General features: G+C 56.1%; 1 long non-coding RNA gene and 1 other non-coding gene across 5 annotated transcripts in view; both read left to right on the forward strand.

Annotated features, from left to right (window-relative positions):
• Positions 1-76: 76 nt before the first annotated feature.
• TRNAR-UCG lies at positions 77-149 on the forward strand. The gene has a single exon. It is a non-coding gene; the product is annotated as a tRNA-Arg (tRNA).
• Positions 150-2,448: 2,299 nt separating this feature from the next.
• LOC113947581 overlaps positions 2,449-21,312 on the forward strand; it is a 43,829-nt gene continuing 24,965 nt past the window's right edge. The window contains exons 1-4 of one of the 4 annotated variants that reach the window (XR_003527813.1): positions 2,449-2,973; positions 3,086-4,872; positions 10,825-11,074; positions 20,742-20,811. This is a non-coding gene — a long non-coding RNA (uncharacterized LOC113947581). Of the gene's footprint in view, positions 4,873-10,824; positions 11,075-12,340; positions 20,812-21,312 lie in introns of all 4 variants that reach the window. The other 3 variants (XR_003527811.1, XR_003527814.1, XR_003527812.1) reach the window with 3 other exon arrangements.

Here is a 21,312-nt window from a genome sequence, read left to right on the forward strand (position 1 = left end):
CCCGCCCCCTCCCGCTCCCGGCCCGGCCCGCCCGGGATTTGCTGAGTAGGGCACGCGGGAAGGCGGGAGTGGAGGCGGCCGCGTGGCCTAATGGATAAGGCGTCTGACTTCGGATCAGAAGATTGCAGGTTCGAGTCCTGCCGCGGTCGTGAGGCAGCACCGCACTGGTGGTGCAGACTTTTTTGCTCCTCCACCCCGTGCCGTGGCCCCGCGGCTGCTGCGCCGCCGGTACCGGGGTCACTACACCCACTGATCAGCGTTTTGCTCCTGTGTTCAACCGGAGCGCAGAAAAAGGCGGGGGGCGGCTGCTGGGACCACGAATCGGGCAGGGCGGCCCCAGGGATCAGCCCTCGGCAGGGATGGGAGTGCAGCGCTCTGTCATGAGTCCCGCGGGCACACGAGCTCCATCCATTTCCTCCGCCCCGCCCCCAGGGTGATGGGATCAGCACCCACCCCCCTGGTCCCTGTCATCTTAAGAGCCCCGAGCCTCACGGGTGGGCTGGGAACAGCGTGGGGACCAGAGTCTGTGGGGCCAGAGGTGAGAGCTGGGCACGGGGTGTACGTGGGAACATCTCGGCCACTGGGGATGGAGCAGTTGCTGGAGAGGCAAGGATGAGCACTGGGTGTGGGGTAATGGGCTGTAGGGTGCAGGGAATGGATGTATGGCACAGGGAAGGGGATGTAGTGTGCAGGGAATGGGATGTAGGGTGCAAAGAATGGAGTGTGAGGAATAGGATCCAGGGTATGGGTTGCACAGTTCAGGGGAAAGGCCACAGGTGCAGGTAATGGGATTAGGGTGCAGGGAATGGGGTGCAGGAATCATGGAAAAGGTCACAGGCTGCAAGGAATGGGATGTAAGGTGTAGGGAATGGATGCAGGGTACAGGGGATGGGATGCAGGGATTGGGAAAAAGATCACAGGTGCAGGGCAGGGATTGCAGGGTGCAAGAAATGGGATGTGGGATGCAAGGAGTGGGATGTAGGGTTCACAGAAAAGGCCACAAGTGCAGGGAATGGGATGCAGAGTGCAGGACACGGGATGCAGGCTGCAAGGAATGAGATATAGGCTGCAAGGAATGGGATGTAAGGTGTAGGGAATGGATGCAGGGTACAGGGGATGAGATGCTGGGATTGGGGAAAAGGCCACAAGTGCAGGGAATGGGATGGAGCGTGCAGGGCAGGCATTTCAGGGTGCAAGGAAAGGGGTGCAGATTGCGAGCGAAGGGAAACAGGAGGTGCCGAGGTCAGAGCAGGTGAGTGCAGACTCCCTGCTCCCCGCAGGAACTGTTCCGGCCGGGAAGGTATCTCCCGGCAGAGCGCAGCTCGGCCTTGGCGTTGCCGGGCGCTGTGCCGGGCCGGGCCAGACCGAGCCGAGCCGTGCCGGGCCGTGCCGAGCCGCCAGGTGGCGCTGCGGCCCCGCCGGTGCTGCCCGGGCCGGGCCGGGCCGGTCCCCGCGGGGCCGTCGGGGCGCGGACACCGCTCCGGTCCCGTCCCGCTCCGCGCTCCCCACGGGGCACCGGGCAGGGGCACCGGGCACTGTGACCTCCCCTTCGCCCCCTCCCGGCCCCTGCGGAACTCCAAACCCGGAGTGCGGCTCCTCCCCAGTGCTCCAGCTTCACACCACCCTCTCCTTGTGGGTGCAGGACTGGGGGAGAAGGAGGGTGAGGAACTGCAGCACCCCGTTCTCTGCAAAGGCAGAGCGAGAATGGGCGCGGTGTGGGATGTGAGAAACGCATACACACATGCACAGCGAGATCCTGTGTTCTGCGGCTTTGAATGCTTCTCACAGCCCCCCGGCGCACCCCAAAGTACCTGCTGGCCCCCAGCCTGAGATTCGATGGGGGGTTGTGCTTCACCCTATTTCACCTGGCAGCGGAAGGTACTCGCTGCCTGAGCCTAGCAGGAGCCGGCCCCATAGGGTATGCCTTCCTCGGCCACCTCCATACCAGGAACTTAAGGTTTCCCGGTCCTTCGGCAGGAGTTTGGGGGCGCACGGGGTGCAGAGCAGGCGGGAGGGATGTTCCAATGCTGCAGGTGCTCTGGTCAGGAGGGAAAAGCCATGAGCTGCCCTGGGACGAAGCGAGGAAGGGTTTGGGAACCCCCGGCTACAGGGTGGCTCTGGGGAAGGACCTCAGTGCACTTGTTCTCCCTTCGGTTGCATTATATTAACACTGATTTCTCTCATTTGTGGTCTTTTATCTACTTATTTTTATCGTGGTCGCGAAAAACTAAATTAAAAAAAAAATCCAAGCCCGCTGTATCACAAAAATTCCCCCTTTCTCCAAAGCGGAAATAAAAAAAATTTAGTTCTCCTCGAAATGCTTCTCGCGGCAGTGCCCTGGGGAGGGTTGATGACAACGAGCTCCGCTGCATTGTCCACAGGCAGGACCGGGCCAGTGCTGCCTATGGTTCACCCGGGTACGAGCAGAGAGAGAGGTTCGGAAAGGCATAGCACCACTGTATTAAAAAAAATCACCGCCGTAAACAACCCGAAATAACCTCAAAAATCCACCGTTTCAGCAGAGATGGCTGCAATGCATAAGTCGAAAGGTGGTGTGTATAATCTTTTTTTTTTTTTCTTTCCCTAGGCTTTTTGTTTTTCTGCCTGTCTGTCGGGGAAGCATCCCCGTCCCGGTGCGCCCCGTCGGGGTAGGGACGGGAGGTGGGAGATGCGACTTCTCCCCCACTTCTTGGAGACCCCACTCCCCGCCGGGAACTCGATGCTGTCGGTCGGATAATGGGGCGGTGGGACTTTGTTTAACCTCGTTGCCCCCGGGGCCAGGGGTCAAGGGCTTCCTCTTCCCCCGGGACATGGTAGAGAGGCCGTCGGTCACAACAGGAGGACCGCGGCGGGAAGGGGGATGTGACGGCCGCACTGTTCCCCCCGCCCCGCCGCGGCCCTCACGTGCGATCGGCGTTGGACCCCGTAAACCTCCATGTCTCCCCGGAATCGAGAGGCTGAGGAAGGCTCCAGGTGGATGTTTTGGGGGGAACAAAAGGCGGTCAAACATCAGCACGGGACAGAGGGGCATGGGAAGAAGCGGCCCCTGTCCTACAGCAACCCCGGCTCTGCCTTCCCCTCCCAGCTGGAGCAGGACGTTTTTACCGGAATGCCGGTTTTATCGGGGTTTCACCCCCTCCCTCCACAGGCAGAGATACCTCAGCTGCCCCCCCCGGAGCCAAGAAACGGGAGAGAAACGGGCAATTTTTATAGGTGACGTACGGGCTTACGTGAGAATCCGTGCCCAGCACTGCTCTTTCAGTTTTTTTCTCCTGAAATAACCCTTCCGTGCAGCTCACACCCCCCTATTCCAGCTCGCACCCCCTTTTCCAGACTGGGGGGAAATCGGGAGAGGGAGAAGCGAAAGGGAAAAGAAAAGCATCCTCCAACATCCCGCTTTTTTTCTACTCGGGCAGCGAGCCCCGTAGCTCCTAAAGTGAGCGGTGAAGAGGGCGACGGGAGACGGGCGGGAGCCGGCTCCGAGGTGGAGGGGTCGGGGGTGGGATGAGAATAGGGGAGGACCGTCCTTTTCGGGATCAAGGGAGAACCAGCGAGGGAAGGAGGCTGGCGGCACCACAGGCATCCGAGGTAAGTCCCTCTCCCGCCCGCAGCGGTGGTACCTCAGCCCAGGCGCTGCTGCGGGGGATGCTTTGAGGGTTCAAAGGAGCCCGATCCCGGGGGATGCCCATCCCCGGGGCTGCTCCGTCCCAGCCAACGGGCCGAGCTCTGCGGGGCCCGGGTTGCTTTGGTGGCTGTGGTTTCTGTGGAGATTGGTGCCGGTTATCCCGGCCAGGGGGCTGCAGGCAGCCCCTGCCCCGCGCCCTGCCCGCTCCCTCGGGGCTGGGCCGGGGTCCCCCCGGGCCGAGCAGCCCACGGAGCCCGCTCCCAGCCCCCGGGGCTCCTCCCGTGCGTGTCTCAATTCGCTCAGGCTTGACTTGGCAATAAGCTCTCTCAATAGGGTGACAATAGAGCCCCGGTGGGACCCGAACAAAGAATTTGAAAGTAGTTAAATTGCAGGACACGTCCATCGCCTGGGTGCTTGAATTAAAAAAAAAAAAAAAAAAAAAAAAAAAAAAAAAAAGAGAGAGAAAGAAAGAAAAAATCGGAGAAAAGAAAAAGGAGAGAGACTTTTCTTTGGGCTGGTGAGAAAATGCTCAGGGTAAAAGTTGGTTTGGCGTCTTCATTTCAGCGACAATGGAGCAGAGCTAATTCAATAGGAAACGCGGGGATTTTTTAATGAAAAGACCGCCGGGGTTACACCGAAGTTAAGCTCTTGTGAATTAATTATTAGGGCAAATAAACTGGGAGGGGGGGAGAGCTCGGGAGGGAGTGTTGCAATTTCTTAATATTCTCCTTTTCGTGTTTAACGACAATGCCATTAGGTTTTCGACTCTGGGTGAGCAAAAGGATTTCTTACACTCTCCGGGAAGAGGAGAAGACGCGGTTTTTTCCCCCTCTCTTTTTCCTTTTTTTTCATTTTTTTTTTTTTTTTTTTTTTAATGGTGTTAATTGCTTTTAAAATAAAATACGACGGAATTTGGCAACGAGCTACAGTTTCTGCTGGCGGTGGCGTTTGGGGTTGTATTTCCTTTCGTGGCAACTCGCAGATGCAAAAAGGAAAATAACGGGGGAATTTAAATACATGAATATAAAGGCGAGGCGGCATGTTCGGCTGTTGCAGATTTCTCGGGCTCGATCGGTTTATTTTTTCCTACATAGAAAACCTGTCTGGGGATCCCTGTGTATTCATCGGGGCGGCGAGAGACTCCCCAGAGCCGCTCCGGGGCATCGGTGGAGTGAATCGGAGATAAAAAATAGGAGCCAGGTTAAACGCAGGAAGGAAGAGGAGGAGAGGTCGGAAGCGAAGTAAAGGTGTGCCAGGAGGGATTGGGGTGGGGTGGGGGGGTGGTGGTTGTGTTTTTTGGGGGAGGGCTTTTTTCGCCTTATAGCAGAGGCTGCAGGTGGTGCAGTGTGTGTGTGATTCTGTAAAGACGGTGAGGACGATAGAGGCGGAGGGGAGCGGAGTGGGGACGCTCCGGCGGTACCTGCGTGCCCTCGCCCCGGTCCCAGCTGCGCTGCGGCTGTCGGGGAGAACCGGGCTCCGGGGCTCGGCCTGTCCGTCGGGGAGAACATTGGCACGGCATGGCACAGATGGGCCCGGAAAGACTCCAGGAAGGACCCCCTTTCCAGGGCCGGGGCTGCGACCCGGAGACAGCCCGTGCCCCGGCTCTGCCCGACGGCCGCAGGCGGGCCGTGCCATGCCGTGCTGTGCTGTGCCGTGCCGTGCCGTGCCGGACACTCGCGGGTCAGTTCAGCATTTGGACAGCGGTGCGGGGCCGGGGAGGCGGCCGCGGGGCGCTGGGAGGTGCCCGGGGCAGCGGAGGGCAGGGGCGGCCGCAGCCCTTTCCCTGTCCGCCGTGACTGGGGGCTGTTCCCCAAGAGAAGGGGGCACCGCCGAGAAGGGGTCGGGCGGCGAGAGGGAGCCCAGCCCTGGCTCTCCCCCCGGAGAAGTGCACCCCGGAGCCGGGGCCAGAGTGGGGGGTGCCCGGCGGGGAGGCCAGGTAAACCACAGCAGCCCCGCGGGAGTGGGTGGCAGAGGGGCTCACCGGGGGGAGGGAGGGGGTACACGGCCCCCCTCCCCCGGGCAGCCCCGTCCTCGGCGGGTAATTAAGGGGTGAGGCGGAGGGGCTACGCTTTCTGCTCGGCGGAGCCTGCCAGCCACCAGCCCCCGCCGCCACCGCCACCTTCCTCCCGTCCTCCTCCTCTCCCCCTCCCTCCCCCCGCCTCCTCCCCTCCCCCTCTCCCTCCTCCTCCTCCTCTCCGCCATGGTTGGAGTGAATAGGCGGCTGCCGGGCTGACGTCAGTGCGGGCAGAGCCTGCCGGCGGCGGCAGCTCCCGGCCAGCGACCAGAGCCGGCACCGGCAGCAGCCGGGAAGACACACGGAGCGCGGGCAGAGCCGCCTCCACCACCCCCGCCGGCCCGCGCCCGGGGCTGGGGGCTGCGGGGGACACCGCTCGGCCGGGAGCAGCCTTGCCCGCCCCTCCGCCCGCCCCGGGGAGGGGAATGGCCCCGCCGCCCGCTTCGCCCGGGGACCGCCGTCCTGCCCTCCGCACGGCAGCAGAGTGAGTGTCGCGGCCGGGCATCGCCGCCTCGGCGGGGCGGCCCCGGGGAGGCGGGAGGGCGCCAGGGGAGACATTTGCTCCGGGGGGGGACACACACCGGCTGCCGGAGGGGGAGGAGGGAGGCAGAGAGAAAGGGAGGGGGGAGATGAAGTTGGGTCGGTCCCCACCGGAAAGTTGGGCGCCTTCAGGTGCCGGCACCACGCGGGACCGGGACCGCCCCGCGCCGCACCGTGGCCCCGGCTCACCCTTCGCGGGGGACGAGTGGGAGACACGGGGAACCTTTTGCTGCCGGGGACGCGTTTGCTCCGGCAGCCTCTCCCCGTCTGCCCGGGACATTGGAGCTCGACAGCAGGGCCCGGGGCGGGCTGACTCCCGACGGGGCGGCGGGGAACCCGGGCCGAGCACTGCCGGGGTGCTGCCGGGTTGCCCCCAAACCTCTCCGTTCGCCGGCCGGAGAAGCTGCATCGGATAAAACGCTTTGATGAGGCCGAGCCTCCCTGGGCATTCAGGTTTTAGGCCGTGGGAGAAATCTCGGGTTCCCGGGGAAGTTCTTCCTCCCGATGCAGCGGGTACTGCTGCTGGGCCTGTTTTTCGGAGGGAGGAGGGGGGCACAGGGGCGTCCCGCTCCCCTGCTCGGATTTACCGCCGAGAAGCAGCAGCGTGGCTACCGCTACTCGTGCACAGCTTCTGATGCTGGAGGATTTATTTCATTTTTCATTTGCTGTATCCCTTTTCTTTCCTTTTTTTAAAAAAAATATATTTTATTTTATTTTATTTCATCCCTGTTTATTATTTTTTTTTATTTTTTTATTTTTTTTTTTTACATTGATTCTTCCCTTCTGTTCCCTGCCTTCCCGTGAATAATTATTTCCTTGGGGTTTGTTGTTTGTTTTTTGTGTTTTGTTTTGCCTTTTTTTTTTTTTTCCCGTATCACCCTGGAAGTGAAACGCGTTTTAGGCCTCAGCCTTAAGGAAACCCGAATCATAGCAGTGCAGGTGGCCTGAGAGCCCGTACCTGGCCGGATCCCCTCGACGTGCCTCCACCCCCGGCCCCCGGCCGCGCAGCACCTCGCCCCGCCGAGTGAGGAGGGTCCGGGACAGTCCCCGCCTGGGCCTCGGCCCCGACGGCCGGAGAGAAAAGAGCAGCCGGGGGTGAGACGCCGCCGCTTTGCCTTTTCGGCGCCGGGGCTTGCTCAGAGGCGGCTTTTAATTGCTAAGCAAAGCGACGCGTTTCCCTCACGCCCGTCGGGAGCTGCCGCTTGTTTGCCAAGCCCCGATGGTGGGGAGAAAAGCAAAAAAAAAAAAAAAAAAAAAAAGCACAACCCCAAAAAACAATTAGGAGAAGATGCAGCTCGAGGCGGCGAGGCGCGGAGGGTTACTCCAGGTTGGCTAAAAATAACTTCTCCTAATTAAAGAAAAGTGACGTCAGACGTGCAGGACGTAGAAGAGGGGAAGGCAGTGGACTCTTTACTGGGCGATCACGTTAAATAATTCAGGGGCGGCCCGGTGACCGGGCTCTTCCGAGGTGCGGCCGACGGGGCCGCCTGCCTTGCCCGGCGCGGGGTCACCGGAGGAGGGAGCGGGCGGCGGGACCCTCCTGCCCGCGGGTGGACGCGGAAGGCCCGCGGGGCCCCGGGGCCGGTGCAGCACCATGGCCAGAGCCACGCCGGCACCGCCGCCCCTCCCCGTCCCGTCGGGCCGGGAGGGTTGTTTCCTCTCGTGAGTACGTGCAGAGGAAGGACGGTCCCGCGGCCCCGGTGGGCGGCTCGGGTGAGGCAGGACGCGGGCTGGCTCCGGTCGATGCCCGCTGCAGCCACCGGAGCTCCGGAGCACGGGTAGCCCTCGCTGATTCCTCCCCAAGATGCTCGCTAGTGCTTTGCCCTGTGCCAAGGAGCCATTTTGTAGGCATCCTGCTAAAACTGTACCAAAAAAGAGCCCCAACCTCTCCTTCCCCCTCCGCAAAAAAACTCCCAAACCCAACAAAATAGCAAAAAAACCCACAAAAAAAACCAACAAAAACAAACAAAAACCCCCAAACAAACAAAAAAACCCCAAACCCAAAGCCTAAAATGAACCAAAATACTCCAAGTGCCAGGTATTTTCTCCTAGGTGCTGGGGCTCTGCCTGCACGGAGAGGGTCAAGGCGAGATCTCCGAGCAGATCAAGGCATTGCCGGAAAGGATAAGGGAAAAAATATTATCCTATATATTTCTCCCAAGAAAATCACCTCCTTTGACTGGCAGAGAGAGGGGATCCCGTCTCCAGCCCCGAGCAGCCCGGCGAGGTGCGGTGGTTCACCCGCAGCATCCTCGCCTGAGCGAGACGGCGTCCCGGGGATTCGGCGCGGCGGGCGGGAGACCTTGCACGGCGGTAGCCGGGCAGAGCTGCGGCTTAGCAGGGCTGGCTCTGCCCGCCCGAGCCCCCTCGCCGCTGCCGCAGGGGCCGTTCTGGCTGCGATGAGGCCCCGGTCCAGCCCCACCGCGGGAGAAGCTGCCGGCGGCGCCCCAAGCTGCTCCCCGCCACCGGGGTGAGTACGGGGGCCTCCTCCATGGGGGGAAACCGAGGCCGGCCCCTGGGCCAGGCGAGCCCCCGTGCCCGCTCGTACCGTCCCTGCGCCCCCGGGCCGCCCTCGGAGGCGGTGGGGTGGATGAGCGCCTTCCCCCGCCCCAGCCGCGAGCACACCGACAGCGACCACCCTAACAGCGAAACCGATAAATTAAGAGAGAATCCAAGGCCCGAAAATTAAGAAGATCCGATTCGTGGCAATTTTTTCCCCCCTGTCTCCGGGGCAGATTAAAATAAACCGCGGCCAAACCCCCTCCCGAGCGCCTCCGGGCCGCGGGGAAGGCAGTGAAGGGTTCGGAACGGAGAAAATATTTCTCCTCACCTTCCCCAGCCCCGTGGGGGCGGCCGGAGCACCCCTTACCCCGTTTCTCGTTAGGCAGGAGGCAGGAGGGAACCTGCAGTTCCCGGGAGCCGGGCAGGGGCGGCCGGGCTCGGCTGGGCGCCGGGAGCAACGCCGGCTCGCAAAGGGCTGGCAGCCCTCGTCCTTTAGCTTTTAGTCTGATTGAGATCGTAGATTTTATTTATTTAATTTTAATTTTTTTTTTTAAAGGGGATGGCGGGGAGGGGGAGGGCGAAGAGAGGCAGAAATAAATAACCCGAGCAGAGCTCGCCGGGAGCCGGAGCCGGCGGGACCGGCAGGCAGCGCTCTGCCGCGGCTGCTCCCGCCGCGATCGCTTCGTTTCGCGGATCCCTCGTTTTGTAGCAGGTCACATTTTACTCTCGTCTGGGATTTAAAGGAAGGCGATGTTCAGAAGCAGCGATGATTACAATTTTAATTTAATTTAATTTTTTTTTTTTTTAATGAGGAGCAGGTCAGTTAAGCACCCCAGATAATCATATTTACCTCCTGGCATTTTAGTCTGATTATTGATGCTGTTATTATTTGTACGTGCCAAATTCGCCGCTACACGCGTATCGCGTTATGAATCTGTGCGGGAGATAGCAGATCGTGGAGGAGAAATAATTAAAACGAAGGGGAAACGGGGAGCAGAGAGGATCGGTGTGGGATCGCGGGTGCGTCCCCAGCCCCCGGGACACATCTCGGGACGGGCGGGCCCCGCGTTTGGCTGCGCGAAAAGGGGCCCTTCGGGCTGCCCCCAGGTGCGGAGACTGGACGGGGAGGGCATTGTTTGGGGAGGAGAAGGTGTGAGGGAGGTGCGCTGAATGTGAGGGCGGGGGGGGGGGGGGGCATGGCGGGGAGAGGGAAAAATGGGAAAAGGGAGAAGTAAAGGGGTCGGGAATAGGAAAAGAAAATGGATGGAAAGGGAAAAGGTGGGGAGAAAGGAAAGGCCAGGGAAAGAGAGAGAGCAAATGGGAGAGGGGAAGGGGAGAAGAAAAAGAGAGAGAGAGGAAAGGGAGAGGGAGACCTGAAAGGGAGAGAGAGGAAAGAGAGAGAGGGGAGTGCCTAGGACAGGGAGAGGGAAGTTAGTTGCGGGTGCAGGGCCATGCAGAGGTGGGTGCTGCCCGCCTCTCCCGCTCCGCTGCCGGCCCTGCGGAGCTGCTGCGGGGGCACGTAGGGGCGGGAGGAGGCGGGGGGGTGCAGAGCGACCCTCGGCGCAGCCCCCCGGCAGAGACCGGGCAGGAGGAGGGCGGCCGGTCCCGCCCGTTGCCGTGTCGTGCCGAGCGGTGCCGAGCCCGCCCCGTCCCATCCCGTCCCATCCCATCCCATCCCACCCCGAGCCGCTGGAAAGCCCATCCCGTCCTGGAAAGCGCGGGAAAGGGGGCGCTGATTTAAATGAGGGCCCGGGGATTGGCTGGGCGCGGCGTGACGTCACTTCCCAAAGGGGGCGATTACCATGCGAGGGGAGTAGAAGTTGGGCAGCGGGGCGGGAGCGCGAGTGGCGCTCGCCGGGCCGGGCCGGCGGGATGGGCACCGACGGGCTCGGATCGGCCCCCGCGACCCTGCCCTGCCCTGCCCTGCCTTGCTTTGCCTTACCCTACCCTGCCCGGCTCGGCTCGGCTCCGCTCAGCGCAGCCCGACCTGTCTCGGTACGGCGCGGTTCGGCTCTGAGCCCCCGTGGCTCTGCCCCGCTTCTCGTTCTCTCCGCTTCGTATTTATCTTTCTCTCTCTCTCTTTTTTCTCTCTCTCTTTTTTTTTTTTTTTTTTTTTAAATGTGTGTGTGGTTCCTGGCGGCAGCTCCCGGCCGCCCTGCCCCGGCCGTGCCCGCATCCTGGAGCGGACGGACGGACGGACGGACAGATGGCCGGCATCCCCGACGGAGGGATGTTTCTGTCTTTGGTTATCTAGCTGTATGAGTGTTGTGGAGCCATCATAAAGCTAGATAACCGAAAGTAGAAATGACTTCCAGACCTGCTCGCCCGGGGGAAGCGGCCGCACCAGGACCGGCGGTGCAGAGACGGCCCGACTCGCCGCCCTGGGGCTCCAGGTAAGGGCTGCGGCTCCGCGACCTCCCCGTCGGGCCGCTCCGGGCAACCCGGGGCTCCGCGGCAGCAGGCGGGAGGGACGGGGACAGGAGGGCGAGCCCTGAGCCAATTCTTCCATTGCCAAAGAAACCTGGGGTTTAACTGTCGGTTAAACGCACCTCGAAATTCACTCCTCGGCTGCGGGGTGTCACGGCTCTGGGAGGATGGAGAGAGAGCGAGCGCCCTCCTCAAAAAAATCCTCCCCCCATCCCAGCCTACAGGTCAGACCTCGAAAACCCGCAGCTTTTGGGTATTTACCCTTCTCTCTCTCTCCTTCTCCTTTTTTTTCGGCTTTGGATTTGATCCTGGCCTCCCTTTGGAAGGTCAAGTTGGTGATAATGTGACCACTTTTCTTGCGCAGTGGCTGTTGCTTTTGTCCGTAGCTGCAGGGATATGCCCAGGGAAGGGGTCCCGCTGCTGGGTGCACTCCTCCGGCGTGCAGCCGCCCGGCCCAGGGGCTTCTTTGGGAGCCCAGCGCTTGGCAAGGGACAAAGCCTCCCTCACCTCCGCTGAGAGCCCCAGAAGTTGAAACATAATGTGTATTACAATGTCTGGCAAATAATAATAAAAAAAAAGGGGGGGAGGGAAAAAGAAAAGAAAAGAAAAGCAATTGGCACATCTGCATTCCGTTCCCATGGCGACAGAAAGCACCGCGCTCTCTGCCGAGCCTCCCCGGCACGTTTTCCCAGCTGGCGTGGGGCGAGCGCCCCTGGCCGGGGCCGGGGTCCCCCGGGGCCCCCCGGCACCCTGGGGCAGGCCGGGGGGCATCGCCACCAGCCCCTGGCCCGGCGCTGGCAGTTCGCATCCCGCAGGGATGATCCCCGCGCTGCCGCCAACCCACGCGGGCCGTGACAGCTCTGGGAAGGCTGCAGAGAAAAATCTTCCCGTGGCTGCGGTTACCAGTGGGCTGTTTGCTGGCTCTCTGCCCCCCAGGAAATGCTGCGGGAGACTGGGGAGGGCTTGGGAAGGTGCTGCCGCGCTCCCGCTGCTCCGCGAGGTGAAGCGCGGGTACCCTGCCCCATCCTTTTCTCCGCGGTGGGCATCCCTTGCCGAGGGAGAGGGTAGCACAGCAGGGCCGAGCCACCCGTGCCCACCGGCGTGCAGGGACGGCGAGAGGTGGGAGCCCCCCCGCACCTCGGAGGCCGGTTTTCCACCTTCACTTGCACGGGGTAATGGCGTCAGATGCCACGTAGGCCCGCAAAGCTAAATATGCCTGTGCACCCTTCCAGGGCCAGCAAAGCACCACCATAACCACAGTAAGGAAAAAGGATCTCAGCCTGAATTTGGCTATACCGGGAGAAAGAAAAGTTCTGAGGAGCTGTTATTATATATTCTAATGAGAAGTCATTGGAGAAATTAAAAAGGGCAGAGAAAGACGAAGACGCCAGCACTAATTCCGCAGGAAGCCTCCCAGGGAAAAGGCTGTGTGAGTGTGAACGCTGAAAAGCATGAAGGCCTGGAATTAGACTATCATTTAGAAAGCGTTACTAATCCGAAGTTACAGCAGTAATTCCATGATTTGCTGGGTCCCACACGCAGCGCCAGAATTAAAGATACGGATTTTCTAGAAATGTAACTCAACTGTGGCACCGAGTCTCGGGAAGATCCGAATGAATCATTCATTCCAAAGGCAGCGAAAGACGTGTCATTAAGAACCATCCTCCTTCTCTCCAGCCCATCTGGAATATGTATACTCGATGCAATCCCAGAAATTGTGGAAGAGATTGGAGGTGGGGAGGAGGGAATGTAGTCCTTTCCCTCCTTTATTATGTTGGTTATTTTTAAGAAATAATTTTCCAATTATTTTCACAATATTGTGAGTGGCGCTCAATTCTTCTCCTATTTATTTTTTTCCCCTTTTCCTACGCCAGCATCAAGTCAGGTGCAAGCGGTTTCAGTGGAGATGCTTTAAAACTAGACTGAACAAAGCAGGAGGGAACTGAGCAAGGTGGTTGATGAATGCATTTATTCCGGAGTAATGATTTGATGGGGGATGGAGGAAAGAAACATTCAAATTCCTAATGAATATAATTCAGGAGGAATCATTCAACCAGCGTGTTAGAGAAAATCTGTTTGGTGGGAGTGTTTCTGCACTGGCAGAACCCAGGAGGTATTTCTGTCCTTGGCTTTTGTAATTGCAAAAGGTGAAAATATAAAAAGAGGATCTGAGGAAAAAAAAAATATACACACATATAATAAATGTCTTTGTGTGTGTGTATATAAATACATATATATATATATAATTTCATGAAATAAAATGCAAGTGTGGAAATCTGTGTCTACATGAGAACTCTTACAAAGGATCAATGCAAGCTTTTTCACCTTGCTCTTTAATCAGGTGGTCAGAAACCACCCTTGACTTCTACTATTTTTTTTTTCTCCCCAAAAATTGCCTATTCTGAGCTGATTTTTCAGATATTTTTTCAGGCTGTGGACTTGGTTCACTAAGCCCAGAGCAGTGTCCCCAAAGGGGATTGAGACAGGGACCGAGCGATTTGGCCTTTAGTGTCCGGGAGAGAGAAATTGCAGTTGAATTTTTTCTGGTGCTTAAATTCTTCGCTTTTGCCCCCATTGTTGACATGAACCTGTGGGTGTTTGGAGGAGGTGTGGAGGTGGCACCCCCTCAATTAATGAAGGAGGTGGCAGTGAGTGATGGGGGACAGTGGCATGAGAATCCCCAGCTCATGGGGAGGGTGGAGGGCGAGGAGGCGGATAAAGCCCCCCAGCAAATCCCTACTTGTGACGTACCCGCTGCATTTAAAGAGTCCCTGGCAGCCTACTGACAGGTCTCTGCTTTCTGTCTTTTTTTTTTTTTTTTTTTTAAGTGCTATGGTGGAAGAAAGGTCTGTAAGGGTCCATCCTTGGGCCAGGGATGGATTGTGGCTACACACGGTTCCCTTTGTGGCTTAGCCTTTTGCCCAATATGTGTAGCTGTTGGCTTTGGATGGGTCTTTTCCCCTGCGTAGCCAAAACCCCGAAGGGAAGGTGTTTTTTTGGGCTGTGCTGAGAGGAGACCCCACAATGTCCTAGCATTCCCGGCTCTTTCTCTTCTCAGTGGGACTCTCCTGGTGGAGCAATGGGATGCAGCATAGGCCAAACGTGGGTGAGGTTCCTGGAGCTGGGCCGTGATGTCTTTGTTCTTCAGGCAGAGGTGGGGATGGGCAGAGGGAGACAGAAACAGAAGAATCAGTGTGTGCCATTGGGGGATAAATGGAAAATATAATTTGTGGGTTTCACCTTGGGAAATGATGCTCTGTGGCATTGAGTGCTCCAACTCACGATTTCCGATCTTTTCCTAAGACTCGGCCACCATGCAGCGCGTTCGGCTCAAGGGATGAGGTGTAGGGGGTTTGTACCAGATACCTGGGTAAGCCAAACTCACCTGGGCTCAGGGGCAGATGGAAAATGGGATATTACATCCCTGCCTTTCGAAGAAGCTGCCTTGGAAGCCAGGCCATGCAAACCCTCCCGCTTGGTTATGGATGAAATCCCATCAATGGGCATTTTTGTGGAATTGCCTGGCAATGGTGTGTTCGATGCTTGGGGCTGGGCTCAGCCATTTCTTTTGTCTCTCTTGGCTCCCACCCCCTCCCTGCACCCTTGACGCAGGCGGACGGTGCCTCCCTTTACCTGCTGCTCTGCCCTGGCTTTGTCCGTGCCGCCTGAGGAAGGGCAGAGCCCAGGGCCTTGGAGGGCACATCCAACCTGTGGCTGCGGATGGATGCTGCTCATGCACCAAGGAGGGATTGTGGCTGCATGCTGGAAACACACTTTCTCATTTCTGCGTGGACGGAAGGTGCTAATTTGGCATCTGTGCAGGTGCAAGCACTGAGGGCTGGTGCCTGGCACATGGCAGTGCACGTGTGCCGTTCGTGGGGTGGGTACCCCATGTCACCCTTGTCACCGATGCTCCCACATCACGGACCCTCAGTTTTCTCTGGGTGTCTCTGGGGGCCACCAGCATAAGATGGACCCGTGGCTGCCCACCTGGCTTCCCCACCACATGGTACTGGGCGTCGCCCTGGCTAGGTCAAGGATTTCCGTGCCTACAAGCCTAGTCACCTCAGGAAGGTGTTTGCCAAGAACCAAGCTGGAAAAACACTGTCTCGAGCTTTTCACCATCCCTCTGTCCCTCTGGGTGCACGTGTTTGGAACCAGAGCTTGCACATGAAGCTGGGCCATCATGCTGCCCAAAGCCATGCTCCCGGGATCTGCAGAGAGTCAGGACAAGGCTCTGGCTTTCCTGTTTTCTGATATTTATTCAGGGGCTCAGGTTTGGTTAGGAGCGTTTGCCTCGAAAGCTGAGGAGTGGAGGTAAAAAAAAGAAAATGGGGGAGCAAAAGAACACAATCTCTGGCAGTTAGCTGTCTCTTGGAAACTCAGTTTGCTGTTCCTATAGAGGCTTTCTCTTTTCCTTCACCCTGGTCTGGCCTTAAGTACCACTTTAAGCGGGCTTTGCTCATTCACATCCAGGCTCCTTAGAGCAATTGAGCCCGCGGGGGTTTGAAAAGAAGGGACAGTCCTTCAATGGCAGGACCTTGGGCCAGGCTAATTGGTTTTGGTTCAAGGGGATACTGGATTTGTGAAAAGCCCAAAGACATCTTTCCCACGCCAAATCCCAGCTCTTCAGAGGGGGAAGTGAGGGGTGCTGGGTGGAGAAGGGAGCTGAAAGAAATGTGGTTTAGTTGAGGAACCTGTGTAAGGATCCGGACGCCCACCAGGCTCGGCAGGGATGGGTGCAGCGGGGGGCAGTGCCCAGGGGAGCACGGCAGCAGGAGGACTGTGTCCCTCCTCCTCAGAGCAGGTGGGTGGTGGTGGCTGGCTCCCAGTGGCACTCTGGCAGTGGTGGCCTGGTTTCATTAAAACCAGGCTTTTTCAGTGGATGCCAGACTCCTGTGGAGATGGCAGGAATGAAGGAAGGATGGGACCTGGGTCCAGAAACCAAGTTGCTTCTGTGTACTCACCTGTGCAACCATGGGGGGAATTTGTTGAGGTCTCTTGTATCTCATTTTGATTTAGGAATTTATTTATTTTTAAACACTGACTCTCTCTGGCACCATTCCAGCAGTCCCACGACCTTTACTCTCCTCGATCCATAAAAATCACTTAATTATTAGGCTGAAAATCAAGGCTTGGAAACAAAGCCAGCTTATGGGACCATCAGTTCTTGATATATTTCCTGAGAGGACATATTTCTGGGCACCTTCAGAGCAGAGCACGCAGCTTGTTGGATATGAGATATCAAGGCATTATTTATTGAGGAAGTCTTCACACTCCCTCATCTGTTATAATTAACTGATGACATTTTTTCTTAGGTTCAAAATATGGCGAAAAAGTGTAATTAGCACGAAGCTGAGGCACTGCATTAAAATGTCTCCTATAGTTAATGTAGAGTAGTCGTGCTATTTATTATAGGAGGAGCTGGCTCTGACCTCTGTGTTGCCTAACACTTTTTATTGTAAAGATTCTTGAACTTTTTTTTTCTTTTTGAGCACCTCTGACACTCCCATTGTTTGCTGCGGGCCCTTGAAATTCGTTCGGGGGAAGCGCTTTGGATGGAGAAATGCCTATTCTTTATCCCTTAAATTCCTTTCAGGTTTAGCTGAATTATGAATTGGTCAGAATTGCGATTTCACTTTGGTTGCCTCTTGAGGTGGGGTGGGGGGGAAATTAAAATGTATTGTTTCCCTGGAATAATAATAACAGATAAGGAGCAGGGTGAAGCCATGGACTCCCACCACTTTATTGAAGAGCTCTGGACCAGCAAGGGAAGGTGGGAGGATGTTTACAGCCAACTCCATCACCCCCTTCCACCTTTAGCTCATATCCTTCTAGCATGGCCCCACCTCCTGGGAGCAAACTCCTCTGGGTCCTGGAGCCAGGAGGAAAAAGTGTAGGGGGTGTGGGTGTGTTGGCCTGGGCACTGCCAGCCTCAGCGGTCCCCTTCCCTGCTGGCCCCGGGAGAGCAGCCTTCTGCCGCTGCCAGATAACATTAGTCCTGTATTTCATAGTGGCAGAAATCTGTGCTGAGGCTTGGGGCTTGAAATCGTTCTGCCCGCACAGGATGAAGCAGGGATGGGTGCGGGGTGGAGGAAGGGGAATTTGTTACACTTGCCTACAATTGTTTTTCTTTTTGCTTATATAAACAATCTATTATTTATTAGCTATAAATAATGCATTTTTCTGTATGTTTAGAATGCACGTGATTTCTGTATATTAAAAATGTACATGGTTGAAGGCACCAGAGCAGGCGCTGGCAAGTCAGGGGGTACCCGATTTCATTTTGACCATGAGACGTTAATTCAGCTTCTCCCTGCCCGTGCCCTTACGAGGCTGACAACACGGTCACAGCCTATTTTTAGCTCCCTCTCTCTTTTCCTGTCCAGAGTAGCTGCACATCGAGGTGGAATTAAGGTTGCATGGGCAGCCATAAATTGGACACTTCCTAACTTCGAAGTGCTTGACCACGCAATCTAAGCAAGGGCTCTTCAGGGCAGTATTTCTGCATGTGGCATTATCTGCGTTGGCCAGGCACGTCAAATACAGGGGTAGAGAAGCCTTAGAGCAGAAAAGACCTATCAGACTATTGAAAGTGCTTGTTTGAATAGATGAGGGAGTCAACAGAACCTACACTTGATCTGAGCTAAATGGCCAAGAAGATGTCTCCAAGCTGAGAGGGGGAAGCCTTTGTTCCTTCAGTCCCAGCCTTGATGTTTTCTTTGCCTTTGGTTTTGCCTAGTTCCCTCCTAGGGAGGTTTGGGCTCCTGCTCTGGAGGAACCTTTGGCTTGCATAGTGAATTCATGTGCTTGTGAAAGCCAGGGTGTCCCTAGGAATGTGCACCCCCATACTCGCTCCCGTCACCGCACCAGCAGACGTGTGCTACCAGCTCACAGATACTTGCTGATTGGCGGCCTTGCCTTGCCTTGCCCTGCACACTCCCTTTCCCATTTTGCTATCAGGAGCTGTTCCACATGTTGGAGGGAAAGGAGAGGAGAGGCCTTTGTGTTTTACATAGGAGGGATAATCTCATTTTTAACTGCTGGAAGAATTACTCCAAAGGTGATTATATGCAATGCACATTTATCTTTGCTTGAAATAGCACTTTTTTTGTTGTTTTTTTTTTTCTTTGTTTACTGGTGGGTATCTCCATTCTGACTCTCAATAAGATGCTGGCTGTCTGTTTTATAGTGGAGTGGGCACCTCAAGCAAATCCATCTGGGAAGTAATCAGCCTTTTGTTTTACTTTCCTGGGTGTAATGCAGTCACAGCCCTTTGCACATACTTGTGCTGATACCAGAGCATTCTCCCCTGGCCAGCAATGTATTTGCCCTGGGTTATAATTACTTGACCTGGCAGTGTTGCCTTGTGGATTCCTGGAACCTGATACCTGCCTGGGGCTGTTTCTGGATCAGCACGGGTATCTAAGTGTCCTACATTTGGGTTTCCATCATTTGGGTTTGGCTTGTGTTCCCTGAGCATCTCTTTCATAACTTTCCCCCTTTCTCCTGCCTCTCAGTTCAGCAAAGGGCCTGTCTATCTGGATGCAGGCAATAAACATCTGTTCTCACCCTCACTTCTGTTAATGAGATAGAGACAGGTAAGCATCACACATACCAACTTCCCTGCTCTCAGCAACATCAAGGAAATGGTGACAAGCTATTAATGGAAAGTGATGGTCTGGGTGCTAATTAGTGCTTCCTTTTCAACTTTTACCTACATGTCTGCCGAGATGCCCATCCCAGTCTCTCCTCTCTCCTTGCATCCCTTTGTTTCCAGCACGTTCCATGTTCACTGTGCGCATCCCATGTCAAAGAGGCTTCTCTCTTTATTTTTTCTCTACCAATCACTTTCTGCATCTCTTTCATTCCCTCATTTTTCTGTGCACTCTCGTTCTCCTGCAGTTGTTCCAGGCAAAGAATAAGCACCATATTATAGTAGGATTTGAAATCTTGGGGATGGGACATGTGAAGTTGGTCAGGAGTTTCTCATCTTCATCAGTAGGTAGTAATATTTGCTTGTGGCACCAGTGCACGGGGTCAAATTACCCTGGGGACATGAGGTCAGAGATCTGTCCCCTCTTCCCACAGGTAATGCTGTAGTGAGGCTCCCAGCAGCTCACAGGTCTTGATCATGGAGTAATTAGTATTTAAAGCAGATCCTCTGGTAATGCCCAGAGACTAAGTAGGACAGGCTTCCGTGGTGTGAGCCTGCAGGAGATGACAGGTCCTGCCCCAGAGAGCTTGTGGTCTAAACTCTAAATGATTTTGCTGTCCACCAGACCCTGTTAATGGCTGGTTTTTGAGATCCAGCCCAATTTATGCTGCTGCAGCAACGTGATTCCTGGTCTCAGCTTGGTGCCCAGTCTCTCCTGTTTCTCTTTCTTCTGGTCCCTGGGCTCTGCCCCTTCCCCAGGGACCCTAATCATCCCCTCCTCACCTCTTTTGCACGGGCTGTGGGTTTCTTGCTGCCAGGCTTGTGTCCCAAGGAGCTGCCTAATCTGCCCCTGTCATTCCCAGTCACAGGCTCTGCACACACCATAGCTTTATGGGGAATGCTTGCAGGGCAGTGGGAAGAGGCAGCCATGGTTTGCACATCAGCTAATTAATTTTCATGACTGAACGGTGCTGCCTGGTCTCTTGTTTATACTCCTCGCCGCTCCCCTTCTCCCCCTCCTCGCTGACACACACACAAGACGACACATCTCGTAGGAACGTCAGCATCCTTCCACAGCCTTGAGACGCGAGCGGTTATTCTGTTGGCTTGTCAAACGCGGGTTTCCCTGCTTCATGGTACACAGGGGCCCCCTGTTTCACATTTGCTGATTCTTATTAGACCCAGCGCGCCAGGGCCTTGTCTCTCCCCGCAAAGCAACGTGCCGCATCCCATCCATAAATCCAACCCTGGAACAAAGCCTCTTCTACCCTGCCCCATATTTCTACCCAGCCTGCCCGCTTTCCCCTCTCTCTCTCTCTCCCCCTCTCCCGTGCTGAAGGTTTCCTAGTGCCAGGGAGATATGATAATTCTTGTGAAGAGAGCATGAAATGCCTCTGCTCTTTGTGTCTGTTTAATTCAATGAGAATCCCAGCCCCAGATGTCATGAATGGTGGGCTTTGTGCTGGCCCTTCCTAAGCCCTAACCGCCAGCCCAGCTCTCTGTCTTTCTTGTTTCCCACCACTGGATACTGATTAACAAACTAAATTATTTTTCCTCCCTAATGATGTTTTCCCACTTTGCCCACCAGGCTGGAAGAAGCCACGGGGAGGAAAGAGTTTGTGCAAAGGATGAGATAGCCAGGGAGAAAATTAAAGAGACAGTGTTGCTCTCTGGGCTCTGGCAACGCAGGTCCGCTCGGCTTTATTTCCTTATTAGAGAATGGGGTCGTGTCTGGCTGTATTTTACGTGGCTGGGTGTATTTCAGCCGAGGGATGGGCTTGAAAGCGTCTGCACAAGGTACGCTCTGGAGCATGCCAAGGTCCGTAACTCACTTGCAATTGTGTGTGCGAGTTTGCATGGTCCCAAATTTAAGGTCTCTTTTCCAGCCGTGAGTGACATGCGGTAATTACTTGACATCCATCCATGCATATGGGAACCTCTTTCTAATTGAGACAAATTCTCTTTTCCTTAATCAGACATGACTGAGAGTTCGTGGAGTGGGATGCCTTGGGAAGGGCTGGGACGTCTCCACCTGAGCAAGGAGAGGTGAGTCCCTGGAAGTCTTGCTGAAGGATCAAGTCCAACTCGTGCATGGGAGACCAGCTCTTTTACCTGATCCCTCCCTCTCTCCCACAGCCAAATTCCCAGCCAGGTTTTGAAACAGGGCCAGTTGTTAGCTGCTGCTAGAGAGGACCAGCAGCAATAATCCAGGGAGCCTGGATGGAGCTGAAGGCAGGTGGCCAAGGAAGGATCATGCAGAGCCACCTGCTTTTTGGAGCCCAGCAGTGCCTCCTTGCTGGGCACCAGTGAAGCTGTGGCCAGTAAACACCCTCCTGGAGCAGAGAGAGAGGATGGGTGTCAACCTGGTGAGGAGAAAAGGCAGTAGGGAGGGAGCCTTTCAACAACAACCTGGGGGTCTGGGTTGTGCAGCTGGGAGTCATTGAGAGGGGGTTGGTTTGGTATTTCGATTTAAAAAAACAAACAAACAAAAAACCAGAGGAGACCCCATGCTGGTGGTGTGGGCTCCTCTCAACTGTGGCATGGGCA

Source organism: Corapipo altera, unplaced genomic scaffold (assembly GCF_003945725.1).
Source record: "Corapipo altera isolate COAL_440 unplaced genomic scaffold, ASM394572v1 50, whole genome shotgun sequence".
Taxonomy (NCBI): Eukaryota; Metazoa; Chordata; class Aves; order Passeriformes; family Pipridae; genus Corapipo; species Corapipo altera.